The sequence below is a fragment of the Frieseomelitta varia genome, unplaced genomic scaffold, assembly GCF_011392965.1.
Source record: "Frieseomelitta varia isolate USP_RPSP 00005682 unplaced genomic scaffold, Fvar_1.2 scaffold_139, whole genome shotgun sequence".
Lineage (NCBI taxonomy): Eukaryota > Metazoa > Arthropoda > Insecta > Hymenoptera > Apidae > Frieseomelitta > Frieseomelitta varia.
In genome coordinates, this window is record NW_025109072.1 from 348,535 (window position 1) to 372,685 (window position 24,151).

The following is a 24,151-nucleotide window of genomic DNA, read 5'->3' on the forward strand; positions in this document are numbered from 1 at the left end:
TCGATCCACGCGATCCTCTCTCTCTCTCTCCTCTCTGTTCATCTATTTTTAAACCAAAAGTTTTCCAGTGAATCGGCGATTCTACCGCGAAGATTTTCCACTAAAAGAGTCGAATCTCTCGTTTCGATCTCTCTCGACTCGTTTGCCCCTCTCCGCGAAGATCGGCGGATACAACAGAGGAGAAGAGAGAAAGAATTCGGTGTTGTTCCACGCACGGTTCTCGCGTGTATGTACATACATACGTACGGTCCCGTGGCGTGGCGGAACCATGACACTCACGATGGCGTGCACACCGGCGGTGAGCAGACTATAGGCAACGCACACACAGGCAAGCACGCAACATGGCAACCGTGGCAGGACGTAGACGATGGTTATACGTAGAAGTTCCAGTGGCAGGGGGTCAGTGTAAAACGGCCTTCTGTCCGTAACGTGTCGAACGTCGTTGATACAAGCGAGTCAGTTCCTCCGTCGTAGTGGCATTACTACGAGTCGTTTTCAATCACGTTTGCCGGACAGGGACGTTGCCAGGGATCGTTTCGTCGTTCGGTAACACGACAGACTGTGTGTCGAGAAACATCGGTGGCTCATCGTCGATAGAAACACGCTGACTCGCAGTAGTACGAGAGAGTAGAGAAAAAGGTAAATCGATGGTAATATAGATGGTAACATATATATATATCTATATCTATATATATAGGTTGCAAGATCGTGATTTCCACGAACACGCAGGCATTGTTCCTGCAGGCGCTCCTTCCACAGCAGCAACTCACGTCGTTTCCCTTTGTCCCCCTTTGTTGCCAATCGACGCGTCCCTCTTGCTAGAAAATTCTCGTGATTTCCGTCCGCGAAATGGCTCTCGTCTTTCCTTTCCTTTCGATCGGATTGACGGTTCCAGTTCGCTCGACGCCGATCTCGGAGCACGACTAAAATCGGAGTACACGCGATTCGATTGAACATTTCTTCCGATCACTAGGCCTTATCGGATAGTGCCTGTTTACTCAGATACGAAACATTTGGCATACTTGCCGACAGAGCAGCAGCTTAGTGCTGAGCATCGGTGTCGTACAGAGTCGAGCGATTTGAGTCTGGTGACTTTCGGACACTCACTCGTCACGTGTTTGAGAAACTGAAACGCGTATGAAAAGACAAAGACTTTGTACAAAAGGTAAAGGCCTGTTTTGACAAAAATCTCTCCTTTTATTCTTCTTCGAGTACGATGTATCCGAATGTGGAGTATCGTTTTGGATTCTGGTGAAAGAATCGAGAAAGATCTGATTCTGGTAACTTTCGGTAACACTCGTTCGTCACGTGTTTGAGAACACGTCGCGTGTTAAAGAGACCATTGTATCGTCTAAATTTATCTCAAGAAACAACTTTTTTTTTTAGCAGAAATCTCTTCGAAAAATATAAACTGTCGTTTAGCAGAACTGAACGATTATTCTGCTAACTTTCGGGGACACTCGTTCGTCACATGTTTGAGAACACCTCGCGCGTGAAAAATCAAAGACCATCTTTCCTTCTTGCAGTATAATCGTACCCGAAAAACGGAGTATCGTGTTTACTCTTACTCTCTATACAAACACAAGAGCCAGTGGTTTTAAGTCTACGTAACACCGTGTTAATTGTTTTCAGTTTCGAATTTACATTTCGGCCAGGCTTCGAAATCAGTTACTTCAACACGATCTGCTCTTCATGTTAGTACTCGGCACGGTTGTATGCGTGACTCGTCCCGTTGGCCGTCGTATGTGTGTGTATGTAGTCGTCGTGTTTGACCTGGTCGAACCAGCTAGCACCGGTTGTTACGATTTTTACTCGTGGCTGTGCCTCAAGGATGCACGCGACGCCGATTCTACCGCGTGATATCGATTTCGGGACGCGTGTGCTCGCGGTATTTGAACATCGCGCGCGGTTCATTTCGCCATTGTTCGTGCAGTTTCTCCCGGCGTGGTATTTTTAAACGGGGTCGCCTGGTGTCACTGATCGTTGGATAAACGGATAATCGTTCTTCTCAGAGCAAATGGAAGAAAAAGAAACGCTCGCGCTGGAGGTCGGCCTCTAGGTGGGGAGTGCAGTTGCGACTAATAGACTAGTATAAATTACAGAGAATAAATAACGAAACGAGCAATAAATAGAACGTATGTGGTTGAAACGTCGCGATATTCCCCGCGATAACGCGTGTTACGCAGCATTAAACGTTGCATGTAATCAGTAGGTAAAAATGTTTCGTCGATTCCTTTCGTACGCGAACACGTATGTATGTATGTATACACACAGGCACGTGGTACAAGATGCAATCGGATGTCTTTCGAATAGCGTCGGCTGAAACGAATCGTCCCGGATGATGGAAAGCCGCCGCGTTCCAATCGCGCGTTTCGAGCCGCGAAAAACGTGTAAACATTCGCGGATCCTATCGCAACGCAAAATGGAACTGGATACGATGGGAGAGTCGACTGGAGTAACATAAACAGACGTTGCACGAGAAGCTGCCGTTTGTACGGATATTACATTACGCCGTTCGAACGGATTCCGAACGCGACTCGAGCGCGTGGGATGTTGCCTTCGTGCAGAAAATAGCTCCGTCGAATCACGTGAATCACGGTCGAGATAGCGGATTCGCGAGCAACTTTGCCGAATCCAGTCGGAGGGATCACCTTCGGAATCGGACTATCGAGAAAGCCCCTGACGGACCTTACGTCAGTTTGATAGCCGGGGTACAAAGGTAGCTCGCGCGCTAGCTTTCGAATCCACCAGCTGGAGAACAACCGTGCCCATTATCTAAAACTTATCGCCGCATTTTACGACACGCCAATTTATGCTGCTTACGCCTGGCACACAGTACTACACGGTTCTCCCGCGTGGTAAGAAACATTTGCGAAGAATCAACTGAAGAATTAACCACTTGCGCTGGCAACCGATTGCGGACCGTAACGAGCGACCAAACCGTAGACGATAATTCGCCGTTCTCTATTTGAACTCGTCGGTACGACATCATTGGATAGAAACTATTGTGAAGTAATAAATTTATTATTTGTTTTGCCATGGGTTTATACTTAACGCATTGCGTACCGACACTCGCCGCGCCTAACCTGCTTCCAGGGAACGCACATTTTTGGAGCAAGAAGGAAACATTTGTACAATGCATATATATACTTCTTTAATTTACATAAAATATTAAATGTCTTAAATATTACTATATATTATTAATATCTTAAATATCTTAAATATTACTACTTTTATATATATTACTATATATTTTTTATAGTAACATATAAGAATCTATTTATTATGTATTTCAAATTTTAACTATTATTTATTTTATATTTATATTAACACATTGAGGACGTTATGCTCTGATAAACATATAGTCTGTATTTTCTCGTATTTATTTAATATATGATTGAAAGAATGTATAGCATTCAACAAGCTATACATTCTTTTATTATTTTATTAATAATTAAATTTACTAATTATTTTTTCATTCTAGAGGTATTTTATTAAATAAAATAAAAATACCTCTAGTAACGTTTCCTGGTGTGCTACGTTAGGGAACAATTTTCCTACTTCTTGAAAAATTATATAACATTATAATATATAACTATATGTATAACTTATGTATAATATTATATATAACGTTGCTTGGGTCGTGTTTTCTACAACGCGAAATAGCGCAAAATTCTCCGTCCGCAACGTCGAAACACGAAAAAAACGAGAATTCGCGTCTCCTCGTCAATTCGTGTCGTCCGCAGTGTGTTAAATATACTTAAAACTGACAATGAGAAAATACTTGCAATTTTGGGGCAAGAAATTCTCGACGTGCGTGGCGCGTCATTCCAGCGCAAGATATTAAACGTGGAATTCCGTAGTTGGGTCCAGAAAAAGCTTCGTTGTCGCTTTCCCCACTCGAGGAGCCGAGACCCTCGCGCAGCTTGAAGTGAGTTTCAAGGCCTAGGCTCAGCGTGACGTCCATCCACGGTATCGCCGGGTCCGCGCATTCTTCAGCTTCGTTTTTCCGCGAAAGATACGTTCGTTTTCCACGATACGTGGCGTTGTATGCCAGACACACTCTCTTTCTCTCTCTTCTCTCTCTGTTTCAACAGACCCGAGCAAGCCCCGTTCTAGTATCTCACACGTCTTACACAATCGCCGAGCGACGTTCCACAAGCGGGTAAAAATGCCGCTGGAAATGTTACGTAAGCGTCGCGATACGCCGGCGCGCGCCTCTATCTCGAGATTTTTCTCCGCGCGCCAAGTCGATTACCTGGCTGGGAAACACGTGGACGTGACACTGTCCGTTCATTGTCGCGTTCCCGGGGGATGAATGGCCCCGCGCGTTTTCCTCGCGGAACGTGGTTTTGCTGACGCGAACGTGTCCCGCATGGGAGCATTCGTTTCGATGAGCTCCATGCCGTCACCATGAACGGGTTATTTCGCTGCTCTTTGATCGGCCGAAAATAAAAACGCTCTCGAGGTGAGCCGAGAGAGAGAGAGAGAGAGAGAGAGAGGCGTCCCCCGGGTGCCGCGAGGCTACGCGTATTCGTCACGGCCGATCGGAAAGTTCCGCCGGTGTCTCGTTGAAACGAGCAACGTTTCATTCGAATGCGAATCGTGTTTGTGGAGCTCGGTTTATGACACTCGAGCGTCACTCGAAAATGATCTCGCGCGTCTCTTGAAGGTGAAATTTGCTGTAAGCCAACGATAATGAGTTGTAATCTTATCCCACGGCCGTACTCACTTCGCTGTCAGCAGCGCTCCAATACCGGTGTACTCAAACTTAGTGTATGTACATTCAACACGGTCTGACTTTCGCTGAGTTTGGAGAGATGGTTTCGGTAGAAAATATGTCTCCATTAATTCAGCACCTTTATTTATATTGTCTCGAGGCGTCTTCCACTTCGGCGTGGGTCGGAACACGTTATCTAAGAAATTAGGAAATGGGTTATCCCTGAGTGTTTCAGCACAGAGATACAAGCAAGTCTCCACGAGCATTTCCACGCGTATCTAGGATGATAGCCCGTGACAAAATATCCAACAACAGCCGCGAGCGTGAGTGGAATAGTACAACTCGCAGTTGTCGCGTAATTTAAAATCCATTTAGAATGATACTACTTGCTTCGCTAACGTTTAGAGTATTTTACATCAAAGTTTTTCAATTCGATTGTACGCACAAGTTCTGTCGCTTCTTCTATATTAATTTTTATTAATAATGTAATTGCGCGCCTAATTGTATACTAGCTGTAGGAGATTGGCGTAATTTCAACGCTTGTTCAATATTCGTCGTAAGAGATATATGATGAGTTTTGGAAGTTACATTTCCATCGATCGTGTTCATAGCGTTTCTTAGATGATTCAGTAACATAACAACGTGTCGAAGCTTTGTTTTTTATTTTTTACTGCATAAAGCATCCAACATTCAATAATTCCACATTGTGTATCACCGATAAAAACATTCTTCCATTCGTTTAATATTTTTGGTGACATTATTGTTATTTCGTGTTTGTTAATTAAATTAAATCGTGGACTGCATGATAAAGTTGACAAATGGCTATTGTCAGACGCCTCGACAACCAGTGACATTTTGCTTTGAGTTCATAATAGAAAGCGGCTAATAAGATCAAAGACGTCAGAATAAAATTCCAGTGTTCGTCTGTTAACCTTACGACTTTTGTCGATAATCTTTCAAGTTCAAAGATAAATTTAACGTGTCCCAAGAAATGTGAGAAATTTCAGAATGTAATCACGAGGGATGTTTCTCCAAAATATTAGAAATTATAATTTGAAATATTCTCTTGCTCGATCAACATGCTTCTTACTACTATTAATTATTCAGAAACATTATTACTGCATATCCGTGTATTCAAAATGTTATCTCAATTTTGAAATTTGCGTAGCATTTGTAAATGTTTTCAAGTGTCGTCTCTTGAGTTACAGCAAATATGTTGATAATTTCATGACTTTCAAACAGTTGTTTAGATTCTTTCGTAGGACATAATTTTGTAGCAAAAGTGTATTATATATGGTAATATATTTCCATATTCCGAATAATTTAATGTCATATAATCACGAATTTTGTTAAATGTATCTTCGTTAACATCTGCAACTGTTTAAAAACTTTCTTGTAGAATGATTAAAGTTTTATTCACGTTGTCACAACGCTTGGTGGATTTTAATATATGGAGTAAATTTCACCCAAAATAATCGAACATACAATATTAATTAATAAATCTGTAACTCGTGGTAAATCTATCGTTATGCATCAATAATCTTTCGATGTTAGATTCATCTGAATCTCAAGCATAGATTATTTGGTATATCTATGTTCAGCAGTACACATTTCAAACAATTTTCAATATTACTATTAACTATTATTGTTTCACTGATTAAAACCAGTAGACAAACATTTTTGATCAATTTTTATGTTTTGAAACATGCAGTTCACCAGTTATCACTTCACCAAATGTGAAGTAATAATTAATGAACTGCACGTCGTATCATCTTATTTTATACATAGATATATATCTACCATGGTATGATATATAATCATACCACTGGTTTCAGTTATCCATGATGTTATGTTAGAATTCGTAAAATAATTTCCTTTGCATAAAAAATCAAATTATAGGATTATTAAGTATAGTTTCAAGAAAAATAATTTTCGACTTGGATCGACTCTGTTTTTCCAACGTGTCATTTTTAATTCATTCGCATCACGGAACAAAGTACACAAAACGCTTACGAGTGAATCATAAAACGCGGAATAATTCGCAAGTAGCGATTAGAAGTCTTACATTTATTATAACACGTGGAAGGTTCAGTGTAAGTGATTTCTCGCTACAAAACTGCTTGTATCCATACAAATATCCTTTAATAGTAAAACTATCAACCGACGGAACAATTTACTTATTATTTTTAATAACATTTTAAATAGTAAAATTATTTAATTTTTGAGGTTTAAGTACCAGAATTTAATAACCAATAATTCAATAAGTGATACTAAACTGTTCCATCGACTGAAGGTTTTGTTAAAAAAAGGTATGCTATTTTCGTAGCATAAATTATTCTTACATAATCAAAAACTTATACTTGATTAAACTATAAACTCTCTAGATAATGTTACGTACTTCGACATATTCTGATATTTATTTCTAACATTTCAAGGTAAAGTCTCGTTAAAGAAACAGTGAATATTTAAATCGAGATCTGATAAATTATAGTACACGTAGACACGTGCAATTTAAGTCGCGCAATCTAACCTCTTGTGATGCAAATCGGTTGAACGTTGCGTTCGTTCGTGGAAGAAAAGGATCGTGCTTCCTCTCCGTTGTATCCGTTGTATAAACGATTCGGTAGGAAATTCGAAATTAGAAAACCAAAGCGCGACACGGACGAGCGATGATGAGGTTTGACCGATCGGTTCGATCACGCGGTATGCAAATGAAATTACGATCGCAGCGATTTTTCATTGGCCAGTGGTATAGCAGGCTGCATTAACGGGATCGAAATTATTTAGGGGATCGAAGCCCCGGGCCACCGGCCAATATTTTCCGCGATAATGAAATTTGTTGGCCGGGGCCAGGCCCCCGCCGATTCGTTCGCCGCGAAATTTATGTATATCCCGCGTTTTCGCCGGCGATGCATCATTTTGCTCATGTGACAAGTAATTAAAACGACCTCTCTCTCTCTCTCTCTCTCTCTCTCTCTCTCTCTCTCTCTCTCTCTCTCTCTCTCTCTCTCTCTTCGTGGCAACATCGCGCGCGACTACCTTTGACCATGCGCATTCGCGCGTTTAATTCGATTTTTAAAACGCGCGCCACCGCCGAAAGGAATAAATTAACTCGGCGAGCACCTGGCGATTAGCCGCTCCTTTTTTCATTAAAATATCCATACAGATACACAGAAGTGTTCCGGAGTGCTCGGCTTCAGCTTTCCGCCACTTTTCAAACACGTATTCGATCACGCGCGTTATTCGATCGGTATGCGCCTTTGTTTTTACGCGCTCGACACGTCGCTGTTTTATTCTGTGAAATATCGGCTGATGAATATGCGATCGCGTTTCTTGCATACCATCGGGTTCAAACGACTCTCGAACGTTAGACGAGTGCTAAGTTCTAATGGAAACGACGCCACGCGGATTGACGCCTACAGTCTGAACTGGAAACTTGCTGTTTGACCCTTGTTTTTTTTTTTTCAACTAGGAATTTACGCCGACCGCGGACATTCTTTGCATTTCTAACAGCAGTAAAAAAAAAAACGCAGCCATCCAAACTATCGGTATACTATAGATAATTATATCTTCATTAATTTTTGTTAATTTTTGAAATTGGGATAACATCGCTTCTTTATCACTTTGTCTTCATCCGACGTGTATCATCTTTCATCTTATACAAATTATTAATTTATGTATCATCGTACACAAATTATTAATTTATGTATCATCTTATATAAATTATTAATTTATGTACCATCTTATATAAATTATTAATTTATGTACCATCTTATATAAATTATTAATTTACATATCATCTTATATAAATTACTAATTTATATATCATCTTATATAAATTATTCATTTATATATCATCTTATACAAATTATTAATTTATATATCATCTTATAAAAATTATTAATTTATATATCATCTTATAAAAATTATTAATTTATATATAATCTTATATAAATTAATTTATATATCATTTTATATAAATTACTAATTTATATATCATCTTGTACAAATTATTAATTTATATATCATCTTATATAAATTATTAATTCATCTTATATCATCTTCGTCATTTTTAAGCTTGAAAAAATATCGACGGTTCGCATCTGAACCGAGCAGACGACTCTTTTTAGAATCAGGAGAGAATTGTACTTGCGATTAGCGACAGAATTGGTTTCTTCATACTTTATCGATTCCTGGCGCTGCTGGATATACAGTGACGGAAGCGACGTTGTAATGATGAAAATTATTGACAGTTAACGTCACGCGTCATGTCCGTAAAAACTGTTGAGAGTGGATTATTCAGAAGTACATAAATTCCTCGTTCAACAAAACTAGACGAAATTAATTAAATTAATTTACGAAAATCGTCTTAGCCGATCGTCTACTCTGCTCGATCGTCGAGACGTTCCGTTCTGAAAGATCGTTGCTTCTCGTGGTTACGTTTGTCTTTTGCGCAACGCGTTTTTTCACCCTGTCTTTTTGCACTTCGATTCTACGTTCTATTGAAGCGCAGCCTTGAAAGCATCGCTGGCCATCGTTCGTTCACAGACGATTTCTCGGTTGTCTTATTATTGATAACGATAACGCATAACCGAGTTTGCGGCGGTAGATAAAAATACAAGCTGCATCTCTCGACCGTTTTCGGTCTTTAAAATCGGCCCTAAATGGGTTCTGTTGTCCCGGCGAAAATCTCGTTTCCCAACATACTCACGTCAACGGATCGTACGTTCCGATTAATAATAAATAAAATATTAATTTCGCCGTACGATCGCACGTAAATGAATAATTGAATAATACATTTTATCGTCTGAAATTTCTTCGCGGAGGAGAAAAAAATTCGGTTAAACCCGCGCGCGTCAGGAATAAAATAAAAATCGTGATAAGCGACACGTAAAAAAGAAAAAAAAAAAAAAAAAATCGATGAAAAATCGGGAGCACGGAGGAAACTTTATCAACCAGATAAAGTGGGTTCCCCACCTAGAGTCGCGATACTTTTTTTTTGCTCGCTGTAAACGCTACCACGTAAATGTTATCCCGTGAAAGGGAATAACGACATATTCGAATACGGTCGTATATGATCCAACTCTGTTTCGAATTCCGGAGAATTTCGTTGCAAGGTGTCGCGTGAAAAATACGTACGAGCTGCACGCGCAACGTCATGCTGAAACGAATGCGTTTAACAACAGTTAATCGTGATTTTTACCTTCAAGAATCGCGTATCGATTCAGTAACCGCTAGTAACGTTCCGCGAAGCGACCGTTGATATCGATTGTCCGGGTTATTCTCGTTATTTGATATCCTGGACGTTTCAATGAATGCCCCTTCTCCGGAAAGGTGCACAACTACATACCGGGAATTAAACCTTCGAATCGAATTACTCCACTCGTTGATTGGTTGCAGTTTTGTGTACGTATCACGTAAAAGAATTAGTAGAAGAAAATTCACGACTATTGTGATCATCAGTGATACAGTTTGGAACCAATATGGAAGTCACAAAATGGTTATCGTACAATTGATGCTAAAATTCGTTTCGCTGAATTTCGAATTTACTCTAGAATGTGATCGCGTCACGTACAATCTAAAATCTTTTCTACAACACACGTAGTCAAAGTTGGGCACTGTTCGAGGGCACATTTCGAATAAATCGTGATTCGAAAATAACGAATAACTTTTCCCCGTTATTCGCTATTTACGAATAAATTTGACAGATCTACTCGTTATTCGTTGTTCGAATAAAATATGCCCAACTCTGCACGTATTGTATTACACAGAGTGTTCAAATACTTCGACGAAAATATTAACGGAACATGTTTCTACCATATAAACTGATAGCTCGATGGCTGGTGACTCACAATCACGTATGTACTCAGAGCTCTAATATCTCGCGTGGTTTCCGTTTGTCAAAGTCACTCGATACTCTCACGGCTATAAATACACTTCAATTTCACATTACAATATCCACTTGCAAAAAGAAGAAGAAGAAGAAGAAGAAGAAGAAGAAAAAAAATGATTTATGACAAGCTTTCACTGATGAAATCCCTCGTCCTTTATCGATCGTTATTATTTTTAGCATCACTTTGGCCGTTCCAGCGGGAGACCTGCAAGTGGATAAACACGATCGATCGATCGAGTTTACGACCACGCATCCCGGAATTATACGCAATTACGACTTCCAGCATTGAGCTTTCTTCTCCCTTCTTGCCGATGCCCTCGCGCAATTTTAGGTTAGGATCGATCGGTCCTAATGGTCGCCGTGTTAGTATACGTACGCGTGGGAAGGGTAGCTCCGTAGCTGTAATTTGCGTGCGCGTATGCAACGGAACAGGCGACCAGAAAACGAGCAAAGGGAATGATCGTCGAGCCTAGTCGTGCTCTCGTGCGATCTCGTTTCTTGCACGAAAATTTCCACGACTTATCGATCCTCCGCGGTTCTTCGAACCTTGGGACCTGCTTCCGCTTCCGATTCGATCGTTCTTACGGTGCAGTGAGCTCCTTTGGCGAAATTTCCGTATTTTCGTTCTCTCTCTCTCTCTCTCTCTTTTGCAGGAAGCGAAACGTTCTCCTTAGCAGGAATAAATTGTCGAGGTAGTTCAGAGTAAATGCTCACGGAATATATTGTACAATACAGGACTTCGAGTTTCGTTTGTTCGCCAAAATGTTTTCAACGCGTCGGTCTCTTTCCCCTCCGGTTTACAGAACCAGCGAGAAGTCAATGCAACAACACATCGAAGCTTCCGATCTGAAAATTCTGCCCGGTCGAACGAAGCACGAGCACAACGGCGCGTCTTCGAGAAACTCGAGAAACGATCGACAACGCTTTTGAATAAACATCGGAGAGTTTCGAAAGCCGGTTCTCCGATTAAATTCTTAGCTCGGAACATTTCGTTCGATTGCACGCTCGTTCGCGAGGGGAAATTTCTTGGTAACCATCGTCGGGCTGTGCGGGGTCGAAACGATTCAATGCAGAGTTCTGCGGGGCTCTGCGATCGATCGTCGCGTTGCAACGAAAGTTCCGATCGGTGTGCGCGCACCTTTAAGAACGAGCACACAGCACTGAGATACATGCACCATCGATCGTTCCCAGAGGTCGACGTACTCGCGTTAACTCGAACTTTCGTGGAATTTATTGTCCTGTTCTTAGGAGGGAATAATTCCGTCTTGTCGGATCGGCGTCTCGGTTGATCTCGTCCCGAAAGGTGAAACGTGTGCTCTCTCGCGTTCCCTCGCGCGATCCGGGATCCACGAAGGTCAATTAGCGGTAAAATTCATTACGAAACGGTGGAAAGGAGAAGGCTGTTCTGGAAAGAGTCTGGCGAGAGCTGTACGGTTCGTTGGTCGCGATAATCCTTTCTGAGAGCCGAAACTTGGAGCGCGCCGAGCGACTTGGGCGAAATTTTTACTTGAAAATTGGCCAAGTTGGCTAATCCAGTCCCCTTTTGGCCTTACCTGTCGAAGTTCAGCGTATTTGAAAGCTTAAAACGTTGTACACCTTTTTCCTTTCCTTTTTTCTTTTTTATTGAGAATATTACTCGTTTTTTTTATCTTCGAGCCGAGCTAACGGCCGTTAATTTCCTGATATCGTCAAAGTTATCGGTTGATCGCAACGAGTTCTCTTTTCTCCTGCCAAAAGGAATGAAAACTCGCGGCGATTTTCTAGTGCTCTATCCGGCCGCGTACATTCGAACATCTTGCGCGATAGTTTCCTCGCGTTTTCGTTGTTCAACGTGTCAGTGTTTTTCGTTCGACTTGGACCGTTCGGATCGTTCGGAAACTGTCGAGAGTCGAAACGACAGCCAAGAAACCTGCCGCTATGTCCGAGATATTTTCGCAAGTGCGCCGGAGCGTTTCGTGGATAAAATGGGAAAGAAAATCAATTCAATCCTCGGCAAACTCCGATACGAGAGCCACGAGATGTTTGATCAAATCCAACGTATCCTGAAATAATCTTTCGACGCAGAGTCCGGTAAATATTCCCCAATGCAAATGCAATGGTGCAGCAAACAAAATCTTCCGACTCTTTCTCGCCTCGATGCGTTTTCGTGTTCCATCTACCATCGTCTAGGAGTAGAACTGAAATTTTCTCCGACTGCACGGTGCAAAACTTCGTTCCCTCTTTTCTCCTAGTGTCCGCGTCGTTGTCGCCTAACAGCAACGGGAACGGCGGCAAGTTTCGAACGGCGGCAAGCAACGGGATCCCGGATGATTGATAGGAACGGGCAGCGGTTGCATCGCTTGTATCGCGATCCCAGGGCAGAAATATGATCTCGCGGGAATAAAATTCGCGTTCACCTGCGATTCACATGCAAATGCGAAAGACACGGGCTGCTCGCGGAGGTGAAGGATCGATGCGCGGTGGCTTTCAGTTTTTCGACACACGCGCACACGTTGCACGAAGCTCGTGGAAATACACTCGTCGATTGCGTGAGCGCGCGTTTATTACGCTGAGATTATTTGGAAATTTCATTAACACTGTTACGCGAGTCTTGATAAAGTATCGTGGCTATTGAAGACTTATCTGTGCATAAAAAGTCACAAAAATGTACAGCAGACGTATATATGTATATATATGTATATATATATATATATCTTTTTTTTTTTAAATTTTATTTGCTTTCTTCGCTCTTTGTTTATTTTTACTTCATTCGTCGGGAAAGGAGAAACGATGACAGTAAAGTGAAATAACAAATGTAACGATGAAAGTGTAAAAAAAAAAAAAAAAACAGTATTGTGTCACACTTGCGAAAGTGGAACGCAATATTGCTTTACGCATTTTATGTTTAATCTGATTGAGACTTGATTGAAAATATCGAGATCAAAGTGCTTAATAATCCTGCTAGCTACGTCAGAAATCCTGCAGATAGAATCGAATTGTTCAATAAATCTCCAATCTAATTATAAGATATTTATAGAAGGCGCGCTTATATTAAATATAGCAAAGAATTATGTAAGAAGTATAAAAATACATATACGTTCGTGTGCTAATATTCAAATAATATTATTCAGCTTTCCTCATTTCCAGTGTGAGTCTGCAAATTTTTCCTTTAACATCGAGATCCGTGAAACTTGTTCAATTTCAATTCCACCTCATGTAAATTTGTTTAAAGTTAAACGAGGAACTAATCGGTAGCCCACCAATTCGACATAAACGCATTTCCATCGTCCCTATCTGAGAAACAATTTAATTAACCTCTTGCGCTAGTAACTGGTTCACGGACCATAACGAGTGACCAAACCGTGTACAATAATTCGCCTTCTTCTTTGAATTCATCGGTACATCAGTGGATAGAAATTACTAAGAAGTAACAAATTTATTATTTCGTTTTGTCTGGGTTATATTTCAATACTTATACTTTCAATATTTATACTTGAAATTGAGAAAACATTGCAATTTCGGGCCAGATATTCTCGACGTGTGCCACGCGCGTCCAAAAATTGTCCCAAAATTGCAATATTTTCTCAGTTTTAAGTACATTTAAGTACAGCCCAGGCAAAACAAACAATAAATTTATTACTTCTCGATAATTTTCATCCAGTGATGTCATACCGACGAGTTCAAAAGAAAAAGAAAGCGGCGAATTATTGTATACGTTTCGGTCACTCGTTATGGTCCGCGAACCAGTTGCCAGCGCAAGGGGTTAACTCTTTGGTGTTTGGTAATAAATATAGGTATAAATAAATTAGTAATATCTGAATTCTATATATTTATTATATATAATAAAATATAATAAATAATATAATATTATAATAAATAATAATAAATTAGGTACTAGTTTGTAATAAAGAATTAATTTATTACTTTTCAATAATTTCTGTCCAGTTTTCATACCGACGAGTTCAAAAAGAAAGCGACGAATTACTGCACACGACGGTTTGGTCACTCGTTTGGCAATTAGTTAAAGTGGTTAAAGTCCAAATTCTTGACCTTCTCCCCCTTTTTCCCCGTTTTTCCCCCGTCAACTCCGATTCAATCTCCGACGAAACTCTTTCTCTGAGTACTGCGACTATATTGACATTGGCATTTTTCTGTTTACAGAGATTATCGTGGCTGTTGATGGCCGCCACGGTCGTCGGCTAGAGGCCGTTTAACGAAGTTTCGAGCCGCCAGCGCGATAACACAGACCGTACCCGATGAGTGTAAGTATCAATCGATCCGGCCTATATTCACATTCCCGATTCCATCCCGGGGGAAAGCTCGTTATTCGCGCGTAAACGTCCCGGTTTTCATCCTCGTTGATCGCATTCGGTTCGTCGATCCGCGCCGAGTTCATTGTTAGAAATACGCGGCGTCGCTAACCTTCTCTCGTTTGTTGGACCGCCGATTTTTCCGATTGTTTCAATTTTTTCTCCATTTTTGTTCCGCCGCGCATAAGAAGAGAATACGTACATATATACATACATATTATATATATATATATATACAGGGTGGATCGGAAAGTACAACCGAGCAGGCGGTGATTCTACGTTAAAAAATAAGAAAAAAATTTTGTACAACATTTTTTTATCTGGGTTTCGGTTTTCGAGAAAATCGACTTTAAAGTTTGTTCCTCTTTGAGTTTCTACGCAATGAATTGCCTTCGTTGTTAGAGGATGTACTCTTAGCTACTATAAGGAGTATGATTTTCCAACATGACGGTGCACCGCCACGTGACACGGGAGAGGTGAAAAATTTTTTAAATCAAACGTATTCGTGTTGGATCGGCCGCGATGGTAAGGTACGTTGGCCACCAAGGTCGCCGGACCTCAAGCCTCTAGATTTTCTTTTACGGGGCCCATATCAAAGAACAAGTTTATAAAGACAATATTTCAAATATTACACATTTGGAGTAAAAGATTAGGAGGGAATTCGAGAAATTAGAAAACGATATCAGCTTACATTCTGTTCAGATATTATTAATTCGTCGAGCAAACTCACGTATGCAGCAACGAGGAGGACATTTTCAACAACACTTGTAACAGTGTACTGTATCGTTGTATTGCAATAGAAAGTAGTAATAAGGAATAAAAAAGAATTAATTATCAATAGGAACACTTTGTACTGCTTTAACCACACAAGAAATAACGTTTGTAAAAACTATCTCGAACGGAGACAACGGCGGTGAAAGAATAGACAACTAAATCGTTCACAAAGACGAACAAACTTTAAAGTCGATTTTCTCGAGAACCGGGTCCCAGATAAAAAAATGTGCTAAATTTTTTTCTTATTTTTTTGAGGTAGAAGAATCACCCGCTGCTCGGTTGTACTACAAATTCCCGCCTATCCTGTATATACATAACTTGGTAAACACGAAAGTCAACCGCGGTGGTATCGCGTCAGCCGAGTCGTCGTATCGAATTAAAACGACCCGGTCGAATTAAGTCTAATAAAACGCGGCCGGCGCGCTCATTTAGCTCTGTTAAATGATCGGATTCAGAGATGCCACGTAGCCCGCATAAGCAGCACGTAAATTAATTAGAACGATGTTGGAACGACGGTTGGTTAGGTCACGTACGACGAAGCAACGCGTCGTCGTGAAAATAGAAAAAAATAAATTTCTGGAATGCGTGATCGCGTGACACTCGAGCGGCGGATATGTCCGTTCATTTGACGATGACGATTATTACCAGCCAGTGGATGTGTTTCCGCAAAGTTAAAGGTGCAAATAGGATGCATCTAGTATGCAAAAGTATGCAAAATATTCCGAGTAATGTAATACACGTAGTTGATGAAGCAGATTTCTCTTCGTATATAATGTTATTACGGAAAAAAATATGACTTTGTATATTAGGTCGTGTAATAAATTCAGCGTTGTTTTAGAGAAAACACGGACAATGTGCATATTCCACCCGCGTTGAATGAATAGAGAGGAAATGAAATATAAAATACAATATTTAACGATATTTAAAATTACACAAAAGATCATTTATCACTGTTGGACTTGAAATATTTGTGGAATAATTATATTTCAATTTGTAGAACGTAGAAAACACACACTGTGAGATGATGAAAAAGATCTCCAAAGTTACTCAACTACTCTTGCCTCACGATTTTCTTATTACAACGTGTTATATCGTTTAAATCGTAGAAAAGCATTATATACAATTCGTATTTATTAATGTTCCATTTGAAGAATTAGAATTGAATATTCAAATTCACGTTCCATAGGCTTACAATTTAGTTTGAGGCTGTTTTTATTTTTTATATCTTTTAATATATTTTACTATTTATATTTTCATAAGACTTTAGTTTTCGCAGACTTTCATGGCGACTCGATATTATCATTCAAACAGTTTAATATTCACTCACCGCATTAATTTCATCGTTGAACTTGCAACTACGTAACCTAATAATCAACACCTCGTCTACGTTCTATTTCTCACGCAAGGATTGTTTTCGTACAGGTTAGACTGGCAGGCGGACACATGGTGAAGCAGAGGAGGTTCATCGGCAACACGAACAACAAGATGATCAACATACGAGAATATTTATAGGTTTTTTTAGGTTGAAATCGTGCGGAGAAACGAGTTGGATATATCCTGTGTGTATGCGTATGCGTCGAAACGAGGAGCGAACACGGCTGATCGTTCTCTGCGTGCCGCTGATAGGAAGAGTTTACACGGCCCTCTCAACCGGTCGCGACTTTCGACAGCCGATGAAATTGCAAAATCGCCGCCTAGACGTCCGGGGTGAAAACGTAAAATAAACGATAGATATCAGAGGACGACAGAGACGTTTAGTTATGATCAGCCGCTGCGACAACGACCCGGTTTCCTTTTTACGTAACCCTCGCGAGATGCCTGATTTTCACGCGCAGGTAAGTAAGAACACAGGTAGCTCGGTTATCGAACTCGCCTGTCGAGTAATTCAATCTCTCTCTCTCTTTCTATCGTGTTTCAGGTCCGATTTATCGAGCGTTCGCACGAGGAACGAATTTGAAAAGGCTCGCAGAGTGCAGTTTAAAGAGACGCGTTAAAGAGCACAGCTTTGGAGGAGAGAACAGAGAAGGAAAGGACCAGAAAACCCAGAGGGGAAACATGAGTTCTCTGTAGTACGCGCCAAATGTAGGAGGAGATCGCGATCGATAGAGAGCCGATGCAAGCGTGTGCTCGTTCACGTATCCGCTGTGCCGGAGCGAGTTCGTGCTTCGTTAGACAAGGTACATCCAATCGAGGGAACACTTTCTAATAATGGCCGCGCGAGCAACAGGGATAGATTTTTTTCGGTCTCTCGCCTGGTCAATCGCGAGTTGTCCCAGTGAAAGTCGCCTCTCTCGAACGAGACGATTACGTATATACTCGGGTTCGCGTTCGTCCTCGCCGACTAGGCGCAGCGATGGAAAATTTATGGCTGTCGGACGGAAGAGAAACGGAGATTTTCGCGTCTCCTAAAACGTTAAAACGCGAAAACGTACAGTACGATTACCCTGAAAGTGATCATCCGCATAAAGGTCAGAATGAAATAGATCGTCAAACATTCACGTTTCTCGCTTCGCGTATTGGAATTTAATTGGATTCTCGGAATATCCAGCAGGAGTGAGAGACGCGATGAGAAAAGCTCCACGCGCGAGATATCGTTAAGGCGACAGGACAGTTTGACGGGCCTAAAAATTACGAGTACTTTGGAGGGCTAGTAAAATAAAAGTACATATTTGATTGACACTTTGAGCTTTTGTAGTTTATTTTAACACATTATGAGCTATGAGAAGCAATAGTAAAAAAAGGAAAGAAGAGGGCTCTTGTTTAACTTTTTAGCTTTTTTTTACATTGCCTATCGGTGTGCATGATTCCAGCCAAACAGGATTAGTTGCAACAAAAAGGCAAAAAAAGTTCAAAAGTAAACAATATTCTCTAGGGATCGACGATCCAACATTTTCATCTCTGTGAGAATTATGAAAATGGCAGCTATTTGTTTTCGATGTATTGAATTTATGCCAAAAATTTCCACGTTTTTTGTTTATATTTTTCGAAATTGTTAAAAATTAAAAAATGTTCGATCGTCAATCTCTAGTAAATGTTACATTAAAGATACGTACCAAGTTTCACAGTAATCGGTTGGTTAGATACCGAGATATCTTGCACACCGTTTTTAAAAACCTAGTTTCGAGAAAAACGCGTTTAGAGTTTCAGAATGTCGTATTTTTCATACGTATCCTTTACTTACTTTTTTTATTTATATATCGCGGCTCACAGTTCTTACAATTCACAACTAAATTGAATCCAAGTCCCCTAATATTCGATTCACCGATTCAAAAGTAATATTTGAATCGCACGATTTACACTTTATAATACTGCTTGAAGTTGTAAACAGTAATACAAATTCAATTATTCCGTATCCGTGGATTTATCATTATACCACAAAACAAGTCGTTCTAAAGGCCAGGACCTTTTTGTATCTTATTTCTAAGACTTTAAACTACCGTTTAAAACAAAAACAAAAAATCGATTTTTTGAAAATTTCAAACTGTCCTGACTGTCCTTAATGTGAAATACGAAATGGTGTGTTTCATTTGCAATAATGCGTTCGAAGCAAATGGTAAGAGACCTTCCGCTAAATATCGGTTAACGCGGCGAGCTCGTTCAACGGCACTTTATCATCATTTAGCGACAGCTCTTGTTCCAACTTACCAACGTCATTCCCGAAGTCCGTTGAAACAGCTCTGTTCAAGTCTATCCGAAGATCTCGCGCGGCAACGAGACGCCGTCTCTCCCTATATTTGTTTTCAAATTGCCCTCAGATTGATCTCAACTAACGTAACCGATTTCCCGGTTGCAGGTTTTTTTTTTTCTTCTTAGGTTCCCAGCGATTCTAGTATTTTCCAAGAGAGAGATGGAGGACAAGCCAAAGTAAACCAGTGATATTTTTTTATGCAGTATTTTTCTTCCATTATTGCGAATGAGATGATAAAGCGATAAAGAGAAAGAGAAAGAGAAAGTGTCCAACGAGTCGTATATCAGTTGTCTGTAAAAAAAAAAAAAAAAAGAAATTACAAAAGAGAGGATCAAGGATATATTCGAGGAGACAGAAACAAACGAAAGAGACTTTTCTCCACGACTCTCCAGCGCCGATATCGGCAGGTTTCCTACAAAATGGTGAGTACACGTCAACGTACGTTTGCCATTCAAAGCGGAAAATTCTAGTTCCCGTCTAGAAATGACACTTCTTCGTTCTACTGCTACTCGCGGACTGACTTCTTTTTTTTTTTTGGAAGCTCTCGAAAGCGAGCGTGAGCTGTGTGTTTCCAAGACGCGATGCGTGAAATCGTGGCAAGCCACGAAATAAAAGATGGAAAAACCGAGATAACAACTCGCGCGGCGAGGAGTCACGAGGCTTTCATTGAAGCGCTCAATTTATATCAGCGGTGCGCTGGCAGCTACACAATTGTTTCGCTGCATCGATGCCGGCGCATCTCGACTCGGTCCATCGCGCTTAATTATAATTAATGAATCGACCTGTGCGTCGCTTGGATTTATTCGTCGTTCGTTCGACACACACGCACACGCACACGCGCGCGCGCAAAGTATAAAGCACAAAGTCGCAAAAGAGTTTCCAAAGGACGAGATAACGAGGGAAATCGTCGTTAAGCTCCTTGTCGAGCGATTTCTTCTTAAAAAAGACTTCTCAGTTTGCAACAACAGTAATTTTAATTCGGTGCTGGCGATCGTTTCCAAATGGTTCGGAGTTCAGCCGGACGACACGAGATTCTGCGCCCGCGCCGTCAGTTTCCGGCTGAATCACTGGTTAATTTCAGCGATCACGGAGTTTCGTCGTAAAATTTTCCACCGTGACGTATTAGCGTCTTATCTACTTCCTTGCCAAGTTGCAGACTCTACTATTAGACATCGTCGAACAATTAAAACACTCATTGACGATCTGTAATAAATGAAAAGCGTCGCAGAAGAGCGAGTTTCATAACTCGATTGCTCGTTACGTGTCGTCAATGTCAAGGGTGAGGCCTCGAGACACTCCAGAATTTTCCTCTCAGGCTTAAACGATTTACGCGCTGTGAAACGAAGCGCCACGCAACGTCTATTGACACCGAGTTGTCCCATCGTGACCGAGAGATAACGTTCAACTGGGTTCACATCCCCTTGGATCTCGAGCGACCGTGTATTTTCTCCGGCGTGAAAAAATACATCCAGTTAGCGCGAAAATATTATACAGGGTGGGCCGGATTCGTAATACAACCGAGCGGAGGGTGATTCTACCTCAAAAGAATAAGAAAAAAATTTAGCACAACATTTTTTTATCTGCGACTCGGTTCTCGAGAAAATCGACTTTAAAGTTTGTTCGTCTTTGTGAACGATTTAGTTGTCTATTCTTTCACCGCCGTTGTCTCCGTTCGAGATAGTTTTTACAAACGTTATTTCTTGTGTGGTTAAAGCAGTACAAAGTGTTCCTACTGATAATTAATTCTTTTTTATTCCTTATTACTACTTTCTATTGCAACACAACAATACAGTACACTGTTACAAGTGTCGTTGAAAATGTCCTCCTCGTTGCTGCATACGTGAGTTTGCTCGACGAATTAATAATATCTGAACAGAATGTAAGCTGATATCGTTTTCTAATTTCTCGAATTCCCTCCTAATCTTTTACTCCAAATGTGTAATATTTGAAATATTGTCTTTATAAACTTGTTCTTTGATATGGGCCCCGTAAAAGAAAATCTAGAGGCTTGAGGTCCGGCGACCTTGGTGGCCAACGTACCTTACCATCGCGGCCGATCCAACACGAATACGTTTGATTTAAAAAATTTTTAACCTCTCCCGTGTCACGTGGCGGTGCATCGTCATGTTGGAAAATCATACTCCTTATAGTAGCTAAGAGTACATCCTCTAACAACGAAGGCAATCCATTGCGTAGAAACTCAAACATGAACAAACTTTAAAGTCGATTTTCTCGAAAACCGAGACCCAGATGAAAAAATGTTGTACCAAATTTTTTTCTTATTTTTTGACGTAGAATTCCGACCCACCCTGTATATAGCACGCTGTATATATTGTTTGAAAAGCAATATTCACGGCGGGCGTTGCGTAAATTTTCGTCGCATTCAGGCCGATATAGACGTTGCGAAAAGTGAACGACGCTTACTCCTTCATTTTGTCATTGTCGTTTCGGCTGTTTCGGCGGCGGAGAAGAAGAGAACGCGGCGATAATAATACGGAATTAACTGGAACCGAAACGCAAACGAAAAGCCGCGACCGAGCGGACGTTCAACGGCCGACCACGTGGAAAACTCGCGTGTGCCAGCGGTTTTCCATATCTCTAACCGCCGCTGTGGCTCGCATTTTCCAGTGGCGGTGACGCGCGATTAACTCTCAAACTCCAAACACGAAGAATAATTAGCGGTGACACGGCCCGCGAAAACCGGCATTAAATCGTAGATACCAGATACCGCGGCCGATTACGCGAGATCAGGAAAAAAAAAAANAAAAAAAAAAAAAAAAAAAAAAAAAAAAAAAGAAAAGCGCTCGACGCGAAAAAAAGTGGTCGACGACTGCAGTTTAATCATCGCTACGTCACGCGGGTGTTACACGAAGCTGAACGTACGTGGGAGATATATCGCTCCCGAGCGAAAATCTCCCAATTTGTCGCGGAATTCGTTTTCGTTCGGAACGATGCTTGTTTCCGTCCGGTATCGTACGTTCCTCTGTATCGTGTCACGCTCCAGATCGGACTCCGCGCGCGCGCGCAGCTTGCGTAGCGAGTGATTGAATTCGAAGTACGATTAGTCGTTTGTTGTTGCGATTCGCTTCACGTTGATAGATTCGTACTTTGCGATTTGAAACCGGGTAATTGCAATGGATGGATTTTTCGATCTTTCGTAGCGAGCCTCTTCGCATTGTTTCGTTTAACGACTCGTGTCAAACTCGAAACGGTGGTTAACGTGAAATCAGAGCATTCGATAGTGATTGATTTCGATGAGAAATCTCTGTCGAGATCGATAGATCCTCTGTGTTGCGTATTGTGTCAAAAAGAACGATCTGTCCATTGTCGACGATCCATAGCGTTCTTTTTTTCTTTATAGTTACGTTTTAAATATTGGCAGTGAATGGCAGTTTATGGCAGGAAAATCGAGAAAGTTGGGAAAATTTTTAAATAGGTTCTATTTGAAACATGGATCGTGGAACTTTATCGGGGAATATTCTTACAAGTTTCTACGGGAACAGAATGGAGATAGAAAAATAAAAGTTTCGGACTGAATAAAACTTTCGGAATATAAAAGTGAAAATTTCTCTGTCGGTGGCGACAGATGATTCGTTCATCAATGTTAAGTAAGTTCTCGATATTTGTAGCAAGTATAAAAATAAATCGTACTCGAATATAAAAATGGATTTTTAACTGTTTAGGCTAATCTAAAATAACTTGTTTCCATGAAACTTTATTACAGATTTGAAAATATCTGTTCAATCAGAAAGATTGTTCAAAGATGTTCCGCTTATTTCTACAAAAAAATTCCACAAAAGCAGATATTTTCGAGAATTCCAAAAAGAACCTTTCGTCAATTTCGATCCTAAATTTATAGATCAACGTCGTTAAATTGAAATTTATATTTATTGGGTCTGCGTGATTCTCCGGTAGCGATACGTTTCTCTTCGAGTCGTCGCTCTGCCTCTTCGTATCGGTCCAAAAATATCAACGAGAATAACACGATTCATGATGGATCGTGGCGAAACGATCGTATAGAGTACGGACGTCACGTCGGTTCGTTAGAGTCGAAAGTTTTTGTTATCGTTACAGACCGGGGAGTTATGATATTACTGCCTCCTGCTCGGCAACTTCCGCGAAAGTGGTTGAAATAATGGATGGGATCAAGGAGCTGCGTCCCCGCGGCGAAGTGAACTGGAGATCGAGCGTCCGTTTCGCGATAACGATGATTTTCATCGTCGCGGGTTAAGCAAGCGATAAAATATCGTTCGCCATCGATTCGCCTGTTTTCATTGCCACTATTTTTCACCGTTGTAATCCGTCAATAAATCCTCGAAGAAGATAAACTGCAACCGCGGTGCTCAAATAGGAGAGGTTGCAAAAATGGGAGCATCGTCGAATCGACGAAGAATCGGCGTTGAAGAAGAAATAGTAAAAAGAAAGAGACAGCGAGAGAGAGAGAGAGAGAGAGAGAGAGAGAGACTTTCACATTTCTCGTCAGTGATATTAATTAATAATTCGTTTTATAAACAAAGAGTTTTTGGACTATTTCTTGCTCTTTGTGCGTTAACAAACTTACTTGCGTGTTGAAACATACGTCATTGCCATCTGTATACGACTGTCTGAATCACTTCTGATTAATTTATTTCATTAACGTACCGGGAATTCGTAGCTGACATAGTTTACGAATGGAAAAGTTGCAGAAGCGCGGTAAATTTTTTCAGAGCCGGTGGCAGAAACCGAGGCGCGATCTCCGTTCGGTCTATTTCTGATTAACACGACACGGTTTACGAAATCCTCGCTGA

At 40.8% G+C, this 24,151-nt stretch overlaps 1 protein-coding gene across 3 annotated transcripts in view; it reads left to right on the top strand.

The window, feature by feature from the left end:
- Positions 1–382: 382 nt before the first annotated feature.
- LOC122531794 (multidrug resistance protein homolog 49) overlaps positions 383–24,151 on the top strand; it is a 107,235-nt gene continuing 83,466 nt past the window's right edge. For 2 of the 3 annotated variants that reach the window (XM_043660002.1, XM_043660028.1), the window contains exons 1-5: positions 383–639; positions 14,754–14,854; positions 17,099–17,511; positions 17,595–17,853; positions 19,470–19,786. The gene's annotated coding sequence lies outside the window, so the exon portion shown is untranslated. Of the gene's footprint in view, positions 651–14,753; positions 14,855–17,098; positions 17,512–17,594; positions 17,854–19,469; positions 19,787–24,151 lie in introns of all 3 variants that reach the window. The other variant, XM_043660009.1, reaches the window with a different exon arrangement.